Source organism: Leptonychotes weddellii, chromosome 8 (genome assembly GCF_054177405.1).
Source record: "Leptonychotes weddellii isolate Sample4059 chromosome 8, ASM5417740v2, whole genome shotgun sequence".
In the NCBI taxonomy this organism is placed as follows: domain Eukaryota; kingdom Metazoa; phylum Chordata; class Mammalia; order Carnivora; family Phocidae; genus Leptonychotes; species Leptonychotes weddellii.
The window spans coordinates 85082706-85104516 of record NC_138376.1 but is presented as its reverse complement, the minus strand read 5'-3'; the positions used below and the strand labels follow the sequence as shown (position 1 = coordinate 85104516).

Here is a 21811-nt window from a genome sequence, read left to right as displayed (position 1 = left end):
AATCCATGTATAAGTGGACTTACACAGTTCAAACCCATGTTGCTCAAGGGTTGACTGTAAAGTATGTCTTCTAGAAGAATGACATGTCAGTATGTTGCACTTTTTAAAAAATCCTGAATGATGGGGTACCTGGCTGGCTCAGTCAGCAGAGCATGCAACTCTTGATCTTGGGGTCATGAGTTCTAGCCCCATGTTGGGTGTAGAATTTACTTTAAAAAAATAAATCTTGGATGAGTGTCCTGGGATCACTGAAACCTTGCATTATGACAAGCTGCTTTGGTGGTGATAATATCTTAGACTAGTATTCAATTTACTTTCCCTTCCTTCTAATTCTTGTTGCACTGGGAGCCTTCCCCACTGAGGCTAAGGATTCCATTACTTCAGGGGGAGGACAGAATATGGTCTACAACAAAGAAGACGTTGTTCAGCTTTTGACTTTCAGAACAGGCCCTTGAAGCGTGTTTCAGAGGCCAGAGCTAGCCCAGGCCTTCACTCAAAAGAGACAGGCTTTGTTAGAAGAAAAATGATTGTGGATTCCAAGAAGGCAGATCTCAGAAGGCCTGGCATATATTGTACAGTAAGCCATGCAGGAAGGAGGCTGTAGGAAGGAGGAAATACCTTCCTGGGATGGAGCATGGAGCCTTTAGAGATTAGAGGAGACTAGAGAGAAATGAATGGGTCATCGAGTTCCCCTACTTCAGGAGGGTGGAGGAGAATCTGCCTCCTGTCTGGAACCCTGGAAGGAAACCACCTGTAGCGTGCCCTGCAGTGAGGCATATTTAGGCAGAAACGAGCCCTGAAGTGCTGTCCCCTCCCAGTTCCCTAAAGCCTGCGTGTGGCATAGGAGAGATCGCAAGGGCCTGCAGGCCCCCTCGGGCACATGTGGAGGTGCAGAGGGAGCCGGGTGGGAGAGGCTTGGAGGCAGAATGAAGGCGGCACAGAACGAACTGTGCAGTCTCACTCCTGGAGACTGGTTGGGTTCGATCTACCAGTCACATCAGCAGATCAGCAGAACCAGGCCAACACCCAAAGACAAAGGGAAGAAACATCCCAGGGAGGCCAGTGAGGGCATGGAGGGCAGCGCCTGGACTTGGTCCTCACCCATCCTGTGGTGGTCTGTCATCTCACCAGGGGGGTTGGGAGTATGGGGGGCAGGGGGGGTGGGGATGCAGGGAGAAGGTCAAGGGAAAGGAACATAGCCCCGGAGACAAAGTTTGAGGTAAGTTTAATTTGACTAATTGCCCTGAGGCAACTGAAAATTTTAAATCTGAAGAGATTAAGTTTTCTTGAAGTGGCAAGATTGTTTTTTCTGCCATAATGAGAAATGCAATGGTCATGATCAAATTGAATTCAACTATGGAGAAATGAAGTAACATTCTTTAAGAATTTATTTACTAGGCACCTGGGTGGTTCATTCGGTTAAGCATCTGCCTTTGACTCAGGTTATGATCCCAGGGTCCTGGAATCTGAGCCCTGTGTTGGGCTCCCTGCTCAGCGGGGAGCCTGCTTCTCCTTCTCCCTCTGCCTGCCATTCCCCCTGCTTGTGTTCTCTCCCTCTGTGTCAAATAAATAAATAAAATATTTTTTAAAAATTATTTATTTATTTAAGCAACTCTGTGCCCAGCGTGGGGCTTGAACTCATGACCCTGAGATCAAGAGTCACATGCTCCACCGACAGAGCCAGCCAGGCACCCCTGAAGTAACATTTTTTGTTTGCAGCTGTGTATTAGGTGTAAATCTCAGTCCTGCAACAGTGTCTGAGCTGTATTTTATCTTGATGATGATGATAACAATGATGGCGGCATATTCACTTGCTTATATTCTTATAGTACACTTGTTCTTTTGAGTAGTCATGCCTTAGCATTCCTGTACTAGGTTCCTTCTGGGCAAGAAGTGGGAAGATCTGCCCTCTGAAGGAGCAGAGTTGTGTACCAGATATTACAAAGTGAAGTGGGGATTCGGGGCTTCCCACTGTTTAGCTTGTGGCAGTTCTTCCGTGTGCCCTGGAAGGAAGGACTTCAGGTTGCCATGGAGCCTCAGGTCAGTGGAAAGTATTAGAATTTCAGGGCTTTCTTTAATGAGTTTACTGTGATGCTGGAGACTAGAATTTTTACTGGGTGTGATCCTTCAGTTCCGTATTTTAAAGGTATCGGTGAATACTAGAGGTTACAGTCTGACTGTAAGGGGAGAAGCTCTTCATTTTTATTCAGTCCTCACGTGCTAAATAAAGAATGAGTTGGGGCGCCTGGGTGGCTCAGTTGGTTAAGCGACTGCCTTCGGCTCGGGTCATGATCCTGGAGTCCCTGGATCGAGTCCCGCATCGGGCTCCCTGCTCGGCAGGGAGTCTGCTTCTCCCTCTGACCCTCCCCTCTCTCATGTGCTCTTTCTCATTCTCTCTCTCTTAAATAAATAAATAAAATCTTTTTAAAAATAAAATAAAATAAAATAAATAAATAAAGAATGAGTTTATGGAAGGATTCATTTTCAAGTATAATTCATAAGTAGTTACCAGACCACTAAATGAGAGAGGGGGAAACAAACCAGTTAGCTCTTTTTAATTATGTTTCATCTCTCTCTGACATTCATACAAGGATGATGCTGCATTTAAGATGTTTTAAAACCTGCTATTCCTTGAAATGCCTAGTAATTTGGGAAGGGAAATCTTTAGTCTTTTTTTTTTTTTTTGTCTTGCTTTAAAAAGTGTAGGTTTGGTGGTGTGAGGATACTGCTTATGTATTTTTCTACTAGAAAATTACTGTGATGCTTTGAGCGTATCTTCTCAAAACATAAATGCATCTCATATTTTCCCACATCTGTCAGTGGGAGCCAAGAGAGCTAGAGATGTGGGATCATAACATCATTGAGAGGAGTCACTGAAATAATATTATAGAATTTTTAAAAGTTGATTTATTAACTGACATCATTTCAATAATATTTTGGACCTTGGAAACAGTTCTATTCAAAATCTCAAAAATAAAATTTCTAAAAATTAAAAACATGTCCATATACATTAGAGCAAAAAAAAAAAAACAAAAAACACCTTTTTATACTGATTATCTAAGCATTTAAAAGAACATAAGACCATGATTATTTGGGGTATATATTCGCTCTAGTCAGTTTTTAGCCATATGTCTCTAATATTCATGTCACATATTTTTTTATGAAGAATGAACTCTTTTAAATTTTCTCATAGATTTGCCTGCAGTCTCCTTCAAAGTTGTGTCTTAGTCAGTATGTGAAATTGTCACTATCTTTAGTTGGCATTTATGTGTACATCAAAATATTTTTCAGAGAAAATAGCTCTTTCTACAGATGCAAATAAGCTCAGAGCAAATTCTGCTAAACGGAGGCTTTTCCCAGACTAATTTTTTTCACATAGAAATGTGTTAATATTTTAGCCCAAATATTTTCACCCCCATTTTACCCCCATTCAGGATTTTTATCATTAATAAATATTTTTACAGGGGTGCCTGGGTGGCTCAGATGGTTGAGTGTCTGACTCTTGATTTCGGCTCAGATCATGCATGATCTCAGGGTCGTGAGATCAAGCCCCAGTCTCGCTCTGCACTCAGCGGGGGGAGTCTGCTTGAGATCCTCTCCCTCTGCCCCTCCCCCTGCTTGCACACTTTCTCTCTCTCTCAAATAAATAAATCTTTAAAAAAATATTTTTATAAAATTCATGAAAATAAAATCCACTGTGGTCGTTTGAAAGGCTTATCACATTTAGATGACACAAATCATAGATCTTCATAATTTCACTGCATTCTGGTTCATAATATCAATGTATCCAGTTAAAACTAGGAGCACCATCAAAAGATCACCTAAGGTCGAGATTCTTCAAAACATCATAAGATAATATCAGAATTAAATCTTGGGCACTGCGTTTAGTTCCTCCTTTGCTTTGTTGGGATGAATTTCAACATCTTCCTTTTAGCAAGCCCTGTTTTCAAGAACTGCAATTGGCTAAAGGCTTTAAAAGCTGAAGTGTTTTGGCGCTTCACTCACTGCTTTGATGAAAGATTTCCAACTGTTTTGGAACAGAACGCACCCAAACTTTACAGGATTCATCTATCATACCATTGTGAAACAACTAGGTTGATTTACAGAGTCGTTTCTCAAACATTTCTAAAATTTGGTTGCTGATGACAGGTGGCAAAATAGAAGGCACATATTATGGTGCTGAAGTGTTTGTAGTATTTTTGTAGTTCAGTTTTCCTGTTTGTCAATTTCTACATCTATAGTTTCTTTTGCATTTGGTAGGATATAGCCACTTATTTGAATTAGCAGTTATGAATGAATTATGCATATGCAATCCACAATTCCAAGTGACTTCCTCTGTTCCATCGGTTTCTTGACTTAGTAAGGATAGTTGTTTTTAGCGTCATAAAATTTGTATTTATATTTCACTACAAAAATAATTTCATCTCTCATGTTAAACTTTTTACAATTTACAATAGCATGCACAATAACAGATGTTTCACCACTGACAGAATGAACTTCATAAGCTTTATTTGGTCCCAGGAAATAGATGAGGAAAAAAAAAATCAAACCACTATTGGAATTAATTGGTTTTTCTGCTTAAAACACCTGATAACACTAATATAAAACTGGAATCATTTAACTGTTAAATCTTTTTCTTCTGCTAATGAAGCCAACACATTAAAAGCTATCACTTTACTTTTCATATATGCCCAGAAAACCTGAACTCAGAAATAAGCAGAATCAAGCTAGAAGAGCAATCTTGTGGCCTAAAAGAAAGATCATGCTTCCTAGAGTGCTATGTTCACGAATCTTCCATAGCTGTACGTGTTAAACTGTCCTCGGGCACAGCCTTGTTACAGTAGTGGTTCGCATTTGAAGTAGGTGCCCGTTTGTGCTTCTGCAGATCTGTGGCTGTGGTTCATGTAGTGAATGATATCACTATGGCTCCCGTGGTGGACAGCAAATCTCAACAAACATTTTGTGTGAGTTGACAGTTCATCATCAACTTTCTTGAAAAATAGAAACTTAGTGCTTAACTTTTCCCTAAATTTGCAGGCTTTTTTTTCCTTTTTATCTCATTACTGCTGAAAGGAATACTGCAAAGTGAAATGACAAAAACACTGTAATGCAAGCATTTAGACCATTCTTGCAAAGGGTCATTTCCCGAAAATATTTCATGTACACCTAACCTGTAATTTTCTGTTTCCCATTGACCCTTCTGACAGGTGTCTTGTGCAACTCTGGCCACGCCACAACCAGGCATTGCATCCAGTGTCTGGCAGGGACCCCACCCACTGAGACTGGGAGGAGTTAGCTGCCCATAGATGCTCATAGTCAAGTGTTCTTTATTTTATAGGCATCCTGCATGTTTTCCTTGAAAGGGAGGTGTTTACTTAAGTCAAGATTGGAAAAGGACAGGATTGTTACTGGTCACCTTTCAGACTTAATCACATTAGGGTGAAAACTCTCTTCACCATGGGGTCATCTCACCATTGGCAGGCAAGACTATGGCAGAAGTTGGAAAGGCAAAGTGGAGTTTACCAAATTCAATCTTGGTACATTTTGATGCAACTATTAATAATACTTGGTTTAAAAATGAAATGTCTGGACAGATGTTTAATCGCTCCCAGGACAATAGGTATAATCTAACACTTTCCCAGAGGAGCCAAGGTGTAAAGTCACCCTAGTTAGAGAGCCTATTTCTCCGTCTACTTTGCACTCTCCTCTCTGGTTGGGACTATTCTGATAACATTACTGCTCTATGCTCCTCTACTGTTGACTTCCAATTCCACTTCCCACAACAGCTGAGTGAGCTTTTAAAAATCTATGGGAGATCACATTGTTGGGTCGCATCACTCAGTTGTCTTCCTATTGCAGTTAGAATAAAATCCAGCTCTTCACCAAAGCCCAGGAGGCCTTTCATGCTCCCATCCTCACCCACCTGGCCCCACCAGATTGTAAGCTGCCAGGGGACCCATACCTTGTCTGTTTTCTTTGCCAACATAGCACATGAGAGCTGCTTAATATCTTACCTCAGAGGGATAAATATGGTCTACTTTGAGTTAATGAAAGGAAAAATGTGGGAGTGTCTTGCTAATCTGTGGCAGTAAGGAAAGCAAGTCTAAATCTCTATGTCCTAAATATTATTTCTCTCTCTCTGTCATAACAAAGTTGGACAGCAGAAGGTATCATAGGACTAAATCCTTCCCATTAACAGAGGTGTTATGATGCCTACAAACCATTCTGATTCTGCAGTCTCCCAGCCCTACCCCACCCAGACAGGTAAGTGTGCGTTACAGGGAGTCTATTGTTTTCACCAACATTAGATCAGAGATTTTGTTTCAAGTACTCCTGGTGTATGAGAGGAGGAAAGGTGCCTCTCTGGTTGACATGGGGGGAATTGGGACATATGATGGTGGTGGTAGAATACTTTGAAGTCACGATTTTGAGATCTTGTGGTGTTCTTACACAACTGCTCTCTATTGGATCTCTTTTTAAAACATGCTACTGTTCAGTTTTTATCATGAATGCCTTTCCAAGGACAGTATGGTTTTACACACTATGACATCGTTTCCATGGCAACTAATGTATTTTAGCAAAGAGAGACTGCTAGAAGTAGGCTAAAAAGGACAAATACAGAAATGGCACAGTGTAAAATGTGGGGCAATGTGTGTTGTAGTAAAGAATTTTTTTTTTCTGACTTCTTGTTTGGGAAAACCTGTATAACTAGATCTTGGCTTCTTAACTCTTACTAATAAAATTTTTACTGCACCCAGTACTGTCTGATATTTTGCTGACATAATTCCTTTACTTGGTACTTGGGGTTTTTTTTTTTTGTTTACTTTAACATGATGCTCAATCCATCACCATACAGACATTTGTGATTTCATCCATCTCTAAGATACATTATCTTCACTTCGTGTTCTCGTGTAGCAACCACCTCACGGCTCTGCTGCTCTTTATCACAGGGCTTCTTGAGAGGGTTGTCTACACCACCTGTCTCTGCACAGGGTTTGTCTCTACACCTTTCCACTCAGGCTTCCACCCCACCGCTTGATCCAGTTGGTCACACCTTCATCCTCTAAGGCTATTACAGTTACCTCTTTTGTTTATTTAGAAGCTAACATGTGTAATTATATATTTCAAATAATTCTAAAAAACATGAAGCCTCATAGTTAATACATTTATATAAATGCAAGGGATCATGTTACTCTGCTTTGTGCATCTGAATGTGCTTGGATTATTTTGTTACATGATAATAAAAACCCCCTCTGTGCTCTTAAATAACCCCAAGGGGCAGATAGCAGCCAATTTCCTATTTAATATTAAAAGAAACCAAGGGCTAGATTTTATGACTCAAAAAGATAGCCAACCAGTCCATGGGCTGAATTATACCCCCGATAATTATATTTTATTAGGCCCACATGATGCATTTTTAAAAAATTAAACTAACATTTTAGAATCGGGCAGTTTTGTATAAAAACTGAGATTTTCCATTTCTTTTGAAAAGAAGACCCATGATGGCAGCCTGCCTCAGCAGTGCTACAGCTGTCCTCCTGGGATGGGAAGAGCTCCCTCCAGCCCCACCTCACCTGCTTCATTCACTTGTGTTACCTGCCTGGCCCTGTGGGCTATGTAGTATGTGACCCCTCCTGCACCCCTTCCCTACCCAGTCGCAGAACAAATAAATAGCATAACTAGGGATAGAACGGGGTCCAACTGCTTCCTCCCTCGCTGTGGACCAAAATTCTGTGTTTTAGAGACTAATTCATAGGTCAGTGGTAAGAGGCAGCATTAGGTGATGCACCTTGCTACTCGAAATAGACCCCATTATTCATATTGGGGTATCTCCCCATTTGCCTCTATCAGAGGTAAGTTGTATGAGCTGTCAGTTGTGACATGCAAGATGGAGGTGCTGTACTAGAGGTTAACAGTTACATAAGCATAGAAAAACTGGTCAGAAGGGGAAAGCTCCAGCATCATAACAGGGGTTCCAGATTTTCAGTGAACATAGATTACCTTTTCAATGAAGTAAATAAATGTTTAGATAGAAGAAATAAGAAGGAGATATAAGACATAGGATATAGGACATTGGCAGAGCCCCATCATGTCTTCCCAACCTAGAATCCTCAAAGGCAATCCCCAACAACCTTTGTGGTCCTATCCCAGACTAGACCCTTTCCTTCAAACTCCTTCAGGAGTCTCGACTTGTTACCAAGGCCCTGTGCCCTTCACCGTTGTGAACATGGACCTGTCTCTGCACCTTTGGCAGGGGGCTGGTTGGGGGGAATGGGTAAGATGGGAGAAGAGGTTGTGATTGCTGCCATCTTGAACCTTGTTAGAAGGTTCATGTGTGGAGGAGGACACAGGAGAATGAGCTAGTCTGGGGCCAGAGTGAATGGCTAAAGGAAAATAAATTTTTTCATGGGGAAACCAGGCAATGAGGAATACCCCACAACAAAGGGCCTTGTCTGAGCTGGCTCCTGTCTCTCGGGCCTGCCCCAGTTGTTAGGCACACAGGAGACTGTGGTGACCTTGAGCGTGGATGGTCCCAAACACTGTGCCGCGTGTCTTTGTGCAGCTGTGGAGGCCTCAGGAAGCCCACTGAGAGAGTGGGCCTGTTCCCAGGCTTCAGGCAGGGAGCCAAGGGCTGCCCCTTCACCAGGGAACATTGAGGAGCTTCTGTGTACGCTCTGTATGTGTCTCAGCTTTCTTTGGAATTGTGGCAGAGTCTGGCCCTGCCTGGTCTTTTTTGTGCCTTGGATCCTAAGTTAATAACTGAAGGAACAGTGCCCCTGTTGACACACTTGATATGGAAGTTGCTGTCCAATGGCCATTTTATCCTCGTCGCCACTGACATCACACCATGTACAGTTCTGAGGTTCACACTTTAGTTTTGATTGAATAGAGCTATGATCGTTGAGCAAAAAGCCGCCATTCAGATGTGAATAGACATGTCTAGTAACATGCAGATGTCTTTTGGCAGGTTGATGAATATTTTAAATCTTTTTCAAGAAGTAAAAAGGGTTGAATTGGAAATAGAGAAGATTCTGTGGCAAGAGAAAAGTATATTTCATTTCTCTCTCAATCTTCCTTTTCTTAAAATAATCAAACAAAAACGAGAACCAGGATTTAAATCTTGGATTTGTCATATCCCTTACATCTCTTTCTTTACATGGGAGTTGTGATTATGACTCTCATGTATTGAACCTCAGTTTCTCAGTCACATTCTTAAGTAAAAAGGAAACACTGGCTAATGTTAAAAAATAACAGCAGAATCTCCAGATTGGATCTTTGTCACTTACTTATAGCTAAAGACACAGGACTAAATGGAAAGAAAGGTCATCTTCTGGTGATCTATAAGCTGTGTGTGGTACATGGGCACACCCTGGATTTGTCTCCTCCAGCCCTCTCCAGCACACCCCCCACCGTACTCACAGCTTGAGTCAGCGCAGCTTCGTTTCCTTCATCCCTGTCGGTCAGTTCTTCATTAGTCACTCTGTCACCGCCCCTCGTCCCCCTTCACCCCTCCATCAGCAGAGCTGACACAAGCCCCTGTTGTGCTCAGCATGGCCCCAGCCTTACACGAGCTGGCGTCCGAGCCCGGGAGACCATGAAACAGGTACTGCGGGAAGTGCTGTGAGAACACCAAGGAGAGGAAGTCTGGTTCTGCACAGAAGTGGGACCAAAGGAAAACAGGAGTGAAAAGGTGATTTTGTCCTGGGCCCCGGCAGCGACAGCGAATTAGGAGAAAACTATCCTGACCCAGCAGGGTGGTGAGATTGGAGTGACGATGCTTCGTCCGGTGCCAGGAATCTGCTGGGGGCTATATCTGTTTTTCTGCCCCTTCCCGGGATAGAGGCGAGTAGAAAAGACACTGGTAACCACACGAGTGTGCCTCTAACTGACTCCTTAGCTGGCCTCTGCCTCAGTTTCCCACCTTTCTCCCACCAGCCTACCACTGTCCTCTTAACTCCCCCTCTTCCCTGTAGTCCTGCCAAGCCTCTTGCCATTCTCTGAACATGTGGCTGACGCCCCGTTGACTGTGTCTGTTTATTCCTCTGCCCTGTGGTAAGGTGCCTGTGGTGGGTGCCGTGGGAGATGTCCCCTAGGCGGTTGGAAATAGGAGAGCACTGGGGCTACGGAGATGGCTGCATCAAGAGAGAACTCACAGTTGAAGGCTTCTTAGTTTTATTTTTAGAGGTTTCTTTAAAAACAAAGATCTCTGTGTATTCTCCCAAAGATAGAGGATTTGATCTGATCTAAATAGTTGGGATAGCTCATTTTTGGCCAGGGCCTTATCCTCTGGCTTCCATTCCTGCAGGCAGTCACACATTTGCAACATTCATGGATCAGCCTTTTCCACTGGGGAATCTGGGTCACTTCAGTCATGTTTCTCAAACAAAACATTAGCACTACTTCAGCAGGAAGAATAAAAGCATGGAAAATGCCCTAATGCCCACAAGCCCACAATTGAATACAGAGTCAACTATTGAAAGTATCTACATATGCATATCTGTATCTGTACAAAAACACACACATGGGGAAGGAGAGGTCTATCTTGCCTTAAGCCTTGGAAACTTAAAACTTGAAGATTCCAAAAATTTAGATTTAGAATAAAAATTAAATGGGATAATTGGTCAGTTTTTAAAGAATGATTTTTTAAATGTAAGACAAATAAAAGGTACTTCTTTTTTTTTTTTTAAGATTTACTTATTTGAGAGACAGCATGTGCACGCACTTGCACACAAGGAGGAGGTACGGGGGGGGAGGGGTGGGGGGGGGCAGGGCTGAAAGAAGTCTCATGACCCTGAGATCACAACCCAAGCCAAAACCAAGAGTTGGACGTTCAACCAACTGTGCCACACAGGCGTCCCAAATAAAAGGTACTTCTATTTCACTTAAACATTTGATGACGACATTTATTTATTCTCAACTTTTCAGAAACACACCCTTTAGTTAAGACAGATATACCTGGTTTTAAAAACAAATGCCACTCTTCACACTAGACAGGGCTGTCCTATGAATTTTACTTCTTGGCAATTTTATTTCACCAAACCATATCCTCTTTGAAACAATGGAGCCGATGCCTAAAAATATCTCGGGCTGTGCTTGCTGGGAGTCTTTGAAGCTAAAGCTGTGGCATCCTTCTGGTTTATGGCTGCAGGATGATGCATATATGTATTGTCTTTGTTAATTAACTCCATCTGTTTTGTAAGCCTGAAAAAGAAATTGGATGAAGCTGCATATATGTATGGATGGGTAATATTCCTTTTGCAGTAGTGAGCCAGCAGCTCCAAACAGCTTTTCAGTTTTCCTTTTGCTACCAGTTGCTAAAGTGCTGTGGAGCTAAGGCTCATTCTTCAAGAGCCTGTTGTTGAACTGGGCATCCCATGCAGTTGCACTTGTGTTATCTGTATGAGAGAGGTTGAGTTTCCTTACTGCTTTGGAAAAGGGTAGTGATTCTCCAAGTGCTCTTTCTGTGGCAGATGAAGGGATCTTTCACCTTGCAAATAGAAAATTCCATTCTGGAAATCAGAATGCAAGTGTTCAAGTGGAAGTCAGACTTCCACTGTATATATGTTCCCTTTGGTGAAACCTTTTTTTTTTTTTTTTAGATTTAGTTAGTTAGTTTAGAGGCAGGGAGGGGCAGAGGGAGAGGGAGAGAGAGAAACTTAAGCAGACTCAGCGCTGAGTATGGAGCCTGAGGCAGGGCTCGAACTCATGACCCTGAGATCATAACCTGCGCCAAAACCAAGAGTCAGTCGCTTAACCAACTGTGCCACGCAGGCACCCCTCCCTGGTGAAAAGTTTTCATGGTACTAAATTTCTCTTTGCTGGTTTTAGGGAGGCTAGTTAAAAATTTTCGACAATGGGGATTCCCATTTCTTCCAGCTCGGCATTGTCTGCATCCCCAGTGGGTTAGCCAGAAGAAAAGGCCTGTATGGCCTGGTGGCATCTCCTCTGTTAGGACGGGACAGCATGTCAGAAGCCAGAAAGCGATGGGGTGATGTGGGTTGCTAAGGTACTGGCTGGAGTGGCATGCTCATTAGCACGTTCTCTCCCTCCAGCCTCATGCTGGTTCTCGTGCATGTCTGCAGTCAGTTCATGATTTGAATACCCATCTGCAGAAGACAATATATGAGTTTCTAATTCTCTTCCCCATGGTCATTTTCTTCTTTCCTTCATTCTGAGTCATCTTTGATTAAACAAAACAAAGATGTTACTGTTAATTATGCACCCTTTCGAACAGTGCAAAAATTCTTTTGTGTGTGTGGGGATGGTTTTGATGGGGATAGTAATTTATGATGGCAGTATTTTAAACCATGGACCAGGATGCTAAGAATCATAATGAAAAAAAGTGTGAGTCTCTACTAAGATAAGAAAAATGGTTTCTGCTTTTTTATTCACATTCCTCAGACCTTTTACTTGCTTCCCTAACGTTGTCAACATAATTCCATTCAGCCATTTTTATTCTCTTTAGACATCTTATTAAAACTGAAGCTTTGTTCAAATAGCTAAAATTGCAAATAATAAATGAGGTACCATAATATTGGCAGGTTGTAGGCAGAGTGCATGAGCAAACTGGAAATCTGCCATCCTGCTCCTGGCACTTTAAAGATGAACGTGAAATGGGCAGGGGTGCCACAGAATCAGCACTCCGCTCTGCCAGGGGGTTGGCACAGGGTTCTAAGGTAATCCTGGGGCTCGAGTTCCATGGACAAGTTGGTGCAGGCTGGTGGGTTGGCACACCTCCCAGAGAGGGGAACTCCAGCTGATGGGAAAGAGGGGCCATCCCAAGAAGGCTGTTTTGACAGCAAAGCCCACCGACAGTTAGACAGGAAGTGGGGCACACATGGGCTGGGGGCTAAGGGAAGATCTAAGCCAAGGGGTGAGTTGAATAAGACCTTGGAAGACTCATTTTTTTAATGTGTCCCAACTATGGATGACTTGTAGGCACTCAGAAGATATGTGTGTGTGTGTGTGTGTGTGTGTGTAAGACCTCCATCTTTATCTTTCCTGACTCCAGAAACTCAAAATCCCATGTCGGCCAGGTCTTTGCAGTTGCAGGCAGGTGTTTGTGGCAACTGTGACTTAGCAACAATTGTATGAACGAGAAAAAAGTTGTGGGCAAGTTGATTTTCTGCAGCAAATGGAAATTCTTTGGTGGTACTTTGTGGGAGGTTTATAGGCAGAGTGTTCAGTTCTTTTTTGATGTCTATTTTTTTTCTTCTACAGTTTTTTGAAGCAGCAGGATGCTGATCTAGACGTGGAAAAAGTAAGTTGACAAGTTTTGCACTGAGAGCACATGCCTTGTGAATTAGAAAGGGTGTCCCATTGGGACCCAGGACTTGGTCCACTTTGAACTTGGGATTGTGACTCTGAGTCTGTAGGTTTCTAGGAGAGAGACTGAGTTGGAGAGAGACTGAGTTGGAGAGGGAGCTGGTACATGAATAGAAAGTCTTCCCTCACTTAGGTGAATCTACCATTTTCCCCTTCTCTTAGTTGTAACACTCGGTTTTGATAATTATGGGAACATATTTTTTAGCTATACGATGTGTCTCCTTACCCCAGAAATAGAATGGGACAGCGGTCCTGTGGCTGATGAGCCTTCAGGGGCTGCTGAGGGGTGGGTAGCACTCTGTCTTCAGACTGGTCAAGGAAGTCCATCCATTTTTGTTTTTTCTCTACTCTGAGATGATTACTGCTTACCTCTGCCCTAGTTATACCTTCGAATTGTAGTCACTGTGTCGCAGATCATTCTTGCATTCACTGAACGTTTTTTTGAGGCACACTGCGTGTTAAGCACCATGCTGGAATCTGTTGAGACAAAAATGAATTTGACTGACAAGTACACAGGCAATGATTATACAATGTGATAGAAGTGTGCAGAAGGGGCTCTAGAAGCTCAGACTGAGGCTGGACTGTCCAGAAAAGCTCCCTGATGGAGGGGATGTGTGAAGGAACCACATATTCATTGCTTCTGTAAAGTTTGCTGAGTCTTCTCTGCTTGTACTTCGCTCGTCTCCCAGGTGTCTTGGGTTCCCATGAAAGATTGGCCTTAAGTAAGTCTCACTAGCCACCGTGGGATCCTCTTCTGCCCCAGTCTCCACTGCCCAATCACATTGCCTTGGGGGTAATTTTTCAGCAGTTCAGAGTTACAATCCTCCATTCCCTGGCCAGTCAGGGGCTCCACTTCATCATCTAAGAATGACTTGGGATTATTTCCCATTTTGAATTTGTGTGTAAGACAGGTTCTTCTCCCTGAACCTAGAGCCATTCTTATGCAGTTGGTGTACCTTTAAGTTACTATCTGAAACCTCCTTCTAGTCTATGGCCATCCCACCCTGAACGCGCCCGATCTCGTCTGAAACCTCCTTCTAGAACAATTACGAGCAACCCCTGACCTTTGTCCCATGCAGCCCCCTAGCTTCTGCAGAATGGGCTGTGATCTACTTTCAGTCATGGCCTTTTCAGCTCATGCAAACCAAGGTGACTCAGGCTCTAGTCAGGGCTACATTGGAGGGGAGCCTTTTCGAAATCCCAGTGTGCTTAGGTTTTGGGTGTGGAAGCCAGGGGCTGGCAAAGGTACTCCCTATGGGGGGTGGGGGGTCATCACTGCAGCCCTCATGGGCCAGGCTGGCCCCAGAGCAGGCTAGAAGAGCCTTTGGGTGCCAGGAGCCACCTCGGGATGGTGTAGCGCAGAATAGCCGGACTAGCCAGACGGGTTAGGAAATGCCTGGAGCTGTTCCAGGTTGCAGGGCTTGCCCTGCCTTGCGAGAGGTGAATCCTACAACCATGAAAGGGGGAGGTCCAGTTTATGGAGGAGGCGGGTCTGTTAATTGTGTTCTCAGTACAACCCAATGCCAGGCAGACAAGAGGGCTCAGTAAATGGGGTGTGAAGCCCTGAGTGGAATGAATTAGAGTCTTGCTTCAGCTCTGCTGTTCACTTGCTCTAAGACCTCAGGCAAATCTTTTCTCCTGTACAAGCCTCATTTTTCTCATCAGTAACATGGTCCATTTTCCAGGATCAAGTAAAATTCTTCATTTTTTAACTTAAAAACATAAACCGCACATATTTCTTAATTTTCTGACTTGGGCTTTGTACCAAAAAGGACAAAGGGCTGTTGGCCACAAGTCTGAAGGATGCTTAATAAGGCCCACCAGAGGCTGGGAGGTCCTTGCAGGCGCAGCCTTGTCTGTTGTACGTACCCTCAGGGGCAACACTGGCTGCAATGAGTATCTAATGAGGGAATGAATACTGTGACTGACCCTGTCATGTGGGTTGGGTATTTGTAAGTACTGAGGGAAATTCAGAATAAGAGAAGCTAAAAGTGTGGTGGGAAATGCTTCTTGGGCTGCGTGAATTTGAGCTGCCTGCAGAGGACTCTGCCTGCTGCACCCTCTCGGTCACATAGTTAATGACCTGGAAAACACTTAACCACCCTAGGGGAGTTTACTATTTTAAAAGTTCTAATTCAAAAGCTCCAATTCCAAAATTTTTTCTAATGCTGATAGAAGGCTGTTGAGCACAGATGTGTAAATTGTTCTTTTCGCCTGTATTTATGTATCTGCCAAGAAGAATCTAGAATAGGGTGTGCCTCTGCTGTATAATTAAATGATACCTGCTGGCCAACCCAAGTGAAGAAAAATTACAGAAGTCACGGTGTGTTTTTTTCTAAATGGATTTTTGAGTTTTCTCTTTTAGTCGAACATTTTTGTAAAGATAGAACTATGAATGGAAAATTAGCCTTATCTCGACATGTGAAAGCTCAAAGATAAATCAACTAAATCCTGTAATTAATTATTATCTATAGTTTATTGAGCTTATACTGAGTGCTTTCTGTGTGTCACACTTGACCATTACAACAATTTTGGGAGGGAAACATGTCCCTTGCTTGAGGCACTACGGTAATAGCAAGGATTCTAATTCTGTCTTGGTCTAGAGCCTTCTCTTTCTCATACCCTACCTTACCTTGAAACTGATACAATATTTGGGACAATATATTTGTGTGACCTCTTTCTAAAAAGTATTACGAGTAATACAAAGGCAGTGTTACTTTCTAGAGAGGGCTTCTTTGACACTTCCCCGCAATCTGGATGGGGTTCCCCTGCCACCATGCACTTCTTCAAAGCTATCATTGTTGTATAGTTATTTGTTCAATAACCATCTAGTATCTGTTCCCTCTTGAACTGTAAGCTTTGTCAGATCTGAATCCTTACACGTGCTAAGCCTAGTGCCTGACTTATAGAATGCCTTCTTAAAATGTTGACTACAGGCATGAGTGACTGGCACATGACCAAATTAGGGGGTAATGAGAGTCCATTGAAAGCCACTTTGGTAGGTGGCAAAGTAAAAAATCTTTCTGTATACTCCAGAAATCATGGTTTTCTTCTCCATCTATAGGTTTTATCTGTGGAAACCATGCTAGTTAATAGCATTACATGGAGATAAGACAATCATTCCTTGACTTCCTCTTCAAAAGTACAAAGTTTCAAGCAGACAAATGAATAGATTATTGCAAAGAAAGTCTAAGGATAAAAGAGGGAGGAGCAGTAAGAGCACAAGGGAGACAGCAATACTGCTTTGTTTTGTTTTTTCCACAGAATCTTCTTGAATTATTAAGGGATACACTTCTGAGTATGGTTTACGTAAATCACTGATTTAAATATATACAGTGTATCTTCTAAAAGTAAAACCCATACTCAACTGAATTTTAAAGAATATGTAATTAGGCTATGTCAGAAGGACAAAAATGTACTTTTTAAAAAATAAAACTGATTAAATTGGGTTATCCTATTTGGTGATTTAAATCATGATTTAAATGGATTTGCTTAAAATAACATCTACTTTGGTCATAATGACTTTCAAAGGGCTAAGGAGAGAGGTTTGATTTCCATGTATCCTAAATGATTTTCATATATCCTGCATGGCCTTTGTCTAGCATGATTGAAAGTATTTGGCACTTGCTTTGAAAGAGATCCATCATTTTTGTAGTTTCAGTGAGAACAAGAATCCCTGTATTGCTATTCTGTTTGCAGGGTTTGGATAGCTGCCTTTAGGCCACAAATATGGCCATAGATACTACTGTTTGATAGATACAGAGGCCACCCCAAATAAAAATTGTCATCGAAAGAAGAGTAAAGAGAATGCTTTAGAATGTTTCCTTTTTCCCAGTGAATTCCTTAAAATGTGTTCATCCGTAAATGTAGAATGTACGTAGAAGTTGCTCCATTTTTCAATTTTTTTTTTTTTTAAAGATTTTATTTATTTATTTGAGAGAGAGAGCATGAGAGGGGGGAGGGTCAGAGGGAGAAGCAGACTCCCTGCTGAGCAGGGAGCCCGATGTGGGACTCGATCCCAGGACTCCAGGATCATGACCTGAGCCGAAGGCAGTCGCTTAACCAACTGAGCCACCCAGGCGCCCAATTTCTTTTGTTTTAATAAGTCCCAAGAGAAGTCATAACAATATCCTAGTTTCTTATTGTGGGGCTAATAGTTTTTGTTAAAAAAAAAAAAATGTGGTTCTAAACAATTGGTTCAAAATTTGAGATTGCATCTGGAACCAAGCTTTAAAGCCATGTATATGGGATTCCTACATAGCTGGTTGAGAGGTGGAAAAATTAATTCATGTAAGATTTTTCTTTAGTAGGGAGAATAGGATTTCCAGGGGTCAGAAGGTCAGCAGTGCTTATATGGGGAGTCCAAAGGCATGAGGATGTGTCTCCACTGAGAATGTGTGTGTGTATGGGGGCAAGGGGCAGCATCAGGGTGTAGCATTTCCCTGTGTATGCTGGTTGCTATAAGGAGGTGTGAAAAGCAAGAGGGAAGAACACCCATAATGTAGAAGCCATTGCTTCCTGAATGGAATGGAGGGCTCTCTAGGTGGGTGTGGGGAATGGAGAAGGCAGCCCTGGTGTGCAGATGGGACTGCTCCTTAGGCCTTCTCTGGTCCACATGCTTAGGGCTGTCAGCCGCAGGGCTTATAGGATGCCCACTTGTCTCCCATTCTCCATGCCCTGCCCCAGCCTCCACATAGATTGACACGTTCTCTTGGAGATTGGACATGGGGAAAGACCAGCCTCCCTATCACTGAGTAAAGGCTGGGCTTCCTACAGCCTGCTTTCCTGGTGACCAGGGAATGGTTTGAGTGGGAGGGGATTGTTTGGGAGGGAAGAACTTGCATACAGTTCTGCTTTAGTTTGAAGAACGAACAGTTTTAGTCCTGCACCAAAAACAGTTATTATACATCACCCATAATAACTGACCAACTTTCTTTTATATAAATCTCTGCATTATAAACCTAAGTGCTGCTGGAGAAGAAAAAACATCCCTTCTGCCAATTCAAATTTCTAAGATAAAGGTACCTCTTCCTAGACATTATAAACTCGGGCAGATATTGATGACCATTGGAAGAGCTACAGATAACAAAATTTATGATCCAGGCTGATCCAAGGAAAGAGTTGGAAAATTAGGGGTGAATTGTCTAGTCTTGGATGCCGAACACATAATTTATTTGTTCCTCGAACACTAACAAATGCCTGTGGGCGAATCACTGTCCTAGGCCACAGGCTATCTTACTCAGTAGCCCTGTTTTATATGTGAGGGAAATGAAGCCCGACAGAAGTGAAATGGTTTGCCCAAGGACTTACATCTAGGAAATGACAAGATCCAAAAGTAGCTCTCAGACTGGGAGTACCCTCTGTTTCCACTCTACAGTGGATTGTTCTCTTGTACTGAAGCTCAAAAGAGCAGAAGACAAATGATCCATCATCAGCCTCATGCAATTTAACTGATAATTTTATACACATCTTTCATTTTCTTTTCCCTGAATTTAAGACTTTCACCCTTATTTGTGGCTTTAAAAACTGTAATGATGTTTTTATCAAAGAGAAATTAGAAACTTAAAGGGGAACCATCTCTTTGAACCTGACCTGGTCCTATCAGGTGGTCCCTTGGGGGTGACAGAGTGAGAGTGACTTCCCAGAATGGCATTCTGCAGGAGTGGGAGTCTGGGGAGGCCTGCTCCTGGGCTCAGGATCATCTCATTGTCCTCCTCTCGGTAGCATTCATCATTCTACAGGGAGAGAGCTGGATGCTGCCAGAAGAGAGTGGGGAGAAACGCAGCCCACGTCACAATGGAGAATCAAGACAAGCTCCCACCTACTCTGCAGGCTTTCTCCTGTAGCCGTGAGTTGCTGCATAATTTCTTCCACTGCAGCCAGGCCTGCTGGGGAGAGGTTGGAATCACTCGGTCGTCTGCCTTGCCTAGATTTATTGTCTGTTGAAATCACCTGTGAAGGAGAGATTATTAGGAAAATATGTGTAAAGAATAGCTTAGAAGATACTTCTGTCACTGCCCCGAAACACTTTTAAAAGCAGAGCTGTACTTGTTCTGAGCTACTGTGTGTATGGGGAAGAGACCTAAAAATACATAAAAATTCAAGGTTTTCCCCTAACGAGGGTTATTACTGCCCGCTTTTGGGCTACACAAAAGTTTAAGCAGAAAATCTTCGTATTAGTTTGCTGTGGCTGCCATGGCAAGCGACCACACACTTGACGGCTGAAAACAACAGATTTCTGCTCTCACGGTTTTGGAGGTCAGAGTCCACAGCAGGATTTCAGGAATGCATCCCCTTCAGAGGCATTGGGGGAAACCTGTTGCTTGCCTTTCAGCTCCTGGTGGCTACAGGCCTTCCTTTGACTTGTGGCCATATCACCCCAGCCTCTGCCTTTGCCTTCAAATTCTCTTCTTTCCTGTGTGTGTGTCTGTCAGATCTCCTGTGCATCCATCTTGTAAGGATGCCTGTGATGGCTTTCAGAACCCGCCAGATAATCCAGCATAAGCTCCTCCTCCCGAGATCCTTAATTTTATTAGACCCTATCATTCCATTCTGTATGAGATGACAGTCAGAGATTGCAGGGATTAGGAAGTGAATATCTTGGGGAGGGGGTGGACGTTTTTCTGCCTCCCACACCTTCTCTTTTGTGAATTTCCACATTTTTCATTTCCTGAAACAAAAGCTTATGACCACTGGTTTCACATTACCCCAGTGAGTGATTTTTCTACAAGGGGCCCTTGGGAGACCTAAGAACACACCTGGTCTCCCAGGCCACAGAACAGGCAAGGCCATGCCTATCTTCTTTCTTAGATTGGGGTTAATGTGAGGGTGAGGAATCGTGGGCTCTGAGAGCAGGGAGGGACCTTCAAAATCGTAGTCTCCCAGTCTTAGGGGGAAACTGAGGCCAGAGATGCAGGGTCAGCTGAGTCAGGAGCAGAGATGGGGACTAGCACTCACTGTTTCAGCCCACCTCTTCCTCTGCGTCCCTGTGTGTGTCCAGGTTGTCTCTCGTCATGTAAGTCTCCATGTCATCCTTCATGTGACAGCTCTTTAGTACCTGAGAACTCCATCCCTGCAAATCCCCCTTTCCTTGGCCAACGCCCTGTTCTTACAAATATTCTTACATTACCTGATACCGGGAATTTTGCCATTCTGATTACATCCCCCTGGATGCGTTCCCTTGATGTCATTGTCTCTTTAAGAACACAGCACTCAGACATGAACAATGCTTCTGAGATGGCTTGCCCAGTACAGGGTAAGGACTCTACTCCTGGAATTGTTAGGTCTTGTGAGATGCACATGTTTTCTGCATCATTATGTGCTACACTTAGGGGAACGAAGGTCACATCTCCATTTAGCCATCCTGTCACACTTTTGGCTTGCATTGAACTTGGGTTCAGTACAAATCCTTAAGACTTTAAAATATGAATTGCTTTAAACCTATCTCCTTTGCCCCTGCCAGGTAGAAGAGCCGGGTTTCTGTCAGTAGCAGGATGCGATCAGCTTGGGACCCAGAGTAGAGTCCAGACAGGGATCCAGGGAACAGATGTATCCGCAAGCTGGGGTACGCTTATGGGGATGGTACCAGCAGCAGACAGTAAACAAGAGGCAGTTAGGGCAAATTGGTGAAGCCTAGAACTGGAGAAAGTCCTCCGTAGGTGGCAGTCTAGATGGACAGATGTTGGCAGCAGAATTGTCTGGCTGAGCATGCCAAGGGGCAGATAGGAGGAGCACTGATGTGGGGGGAACAAGACTCAGACAGGAAGCTGATGAAAAGAGATGAGTCCTGAATGATGAGTAAGTGTCAACTGCCAAAACGGGAGGGTCCAAGATAGGAGCTTGAGTCCAGAGAGTGAGAGGAAGCCCCTGGTCTGAAGTCAGAGTCACAACACTGATGTGTGTCTATGTATCAGTGACCTGGGGCCTCACCCATTCAGAGCCTGGGGTCAGGGTCACGTGGCAGAATTTGTGAACAGGGCTGAGTTGTCCCAGCTGAGCAGATTGGAGGGTGTAGGGTAGGTGATGACCCCCTCCTATATATACACAATTGATTTTTTACCTTTAAAAGCATGGTTTTATTTTTGTTAATTCTTTGGGTTCTTTTTTGGTCAGTTCTGGAAGTCCTTCCAGCCGGCTGAAATGTTTTAAAATCTCTATTCTTTCCTCTAATTAATTGACTATCCTCTCAATTGTGAATTATTTGTGATATCCCTAAGCACATCTTGATGAAAAGCTTACCAGGGATGAACCTACAAAGTCCTACTGTGCAAGGACCTCCCTCCAGGTCAGTGTTGTTCCTCTGTGATGTTCACACCCCTAGGTATGGTTGCTCATCACCTCTGGGGCCTTCAGACTGAACTGTCACTTGGCCCAGGGTTTCCCATCTCTCACAGCTATGCTTTGAGCGACAGATCCAGGCGCTCTGTGTCCATAACGTACCACTCTGCTTGTCCTGTGAAAATACCCTGAGATGAGGCAGTGCCCC

At 43.3% G+C, this 21811-nt stretch overlaps 1 protein-coding gene across 6 annotated transcripts in view; it reads left to right on the top strand.

Moving 5' to 3' along the window:
• Positions 1–21811, top strand: part of FYN (FYN proto-oncogene, Src family tyrosine kinase) — a 211075-nt gene that overhangs the window by 14776 nt on the left and 174488 nt on the right. For 4 of the 6 annotated variants that reach the window (XM_081828826.1, XM_081828830.1, XM_081828824.1 and 1 more), the window contains exon 2: positions 13222–13261. The exons of the other annotated variants lie outside the window; for them this stretch is intronic. The gene's annotated coding sequence lies outside the window, so the exon portion shown is untranslated. The remainder of the gene's footprint in view (positions 1–13221; positions 13262–21811) is intronic. 6 annotated transcript variants of the gene reach the window in all.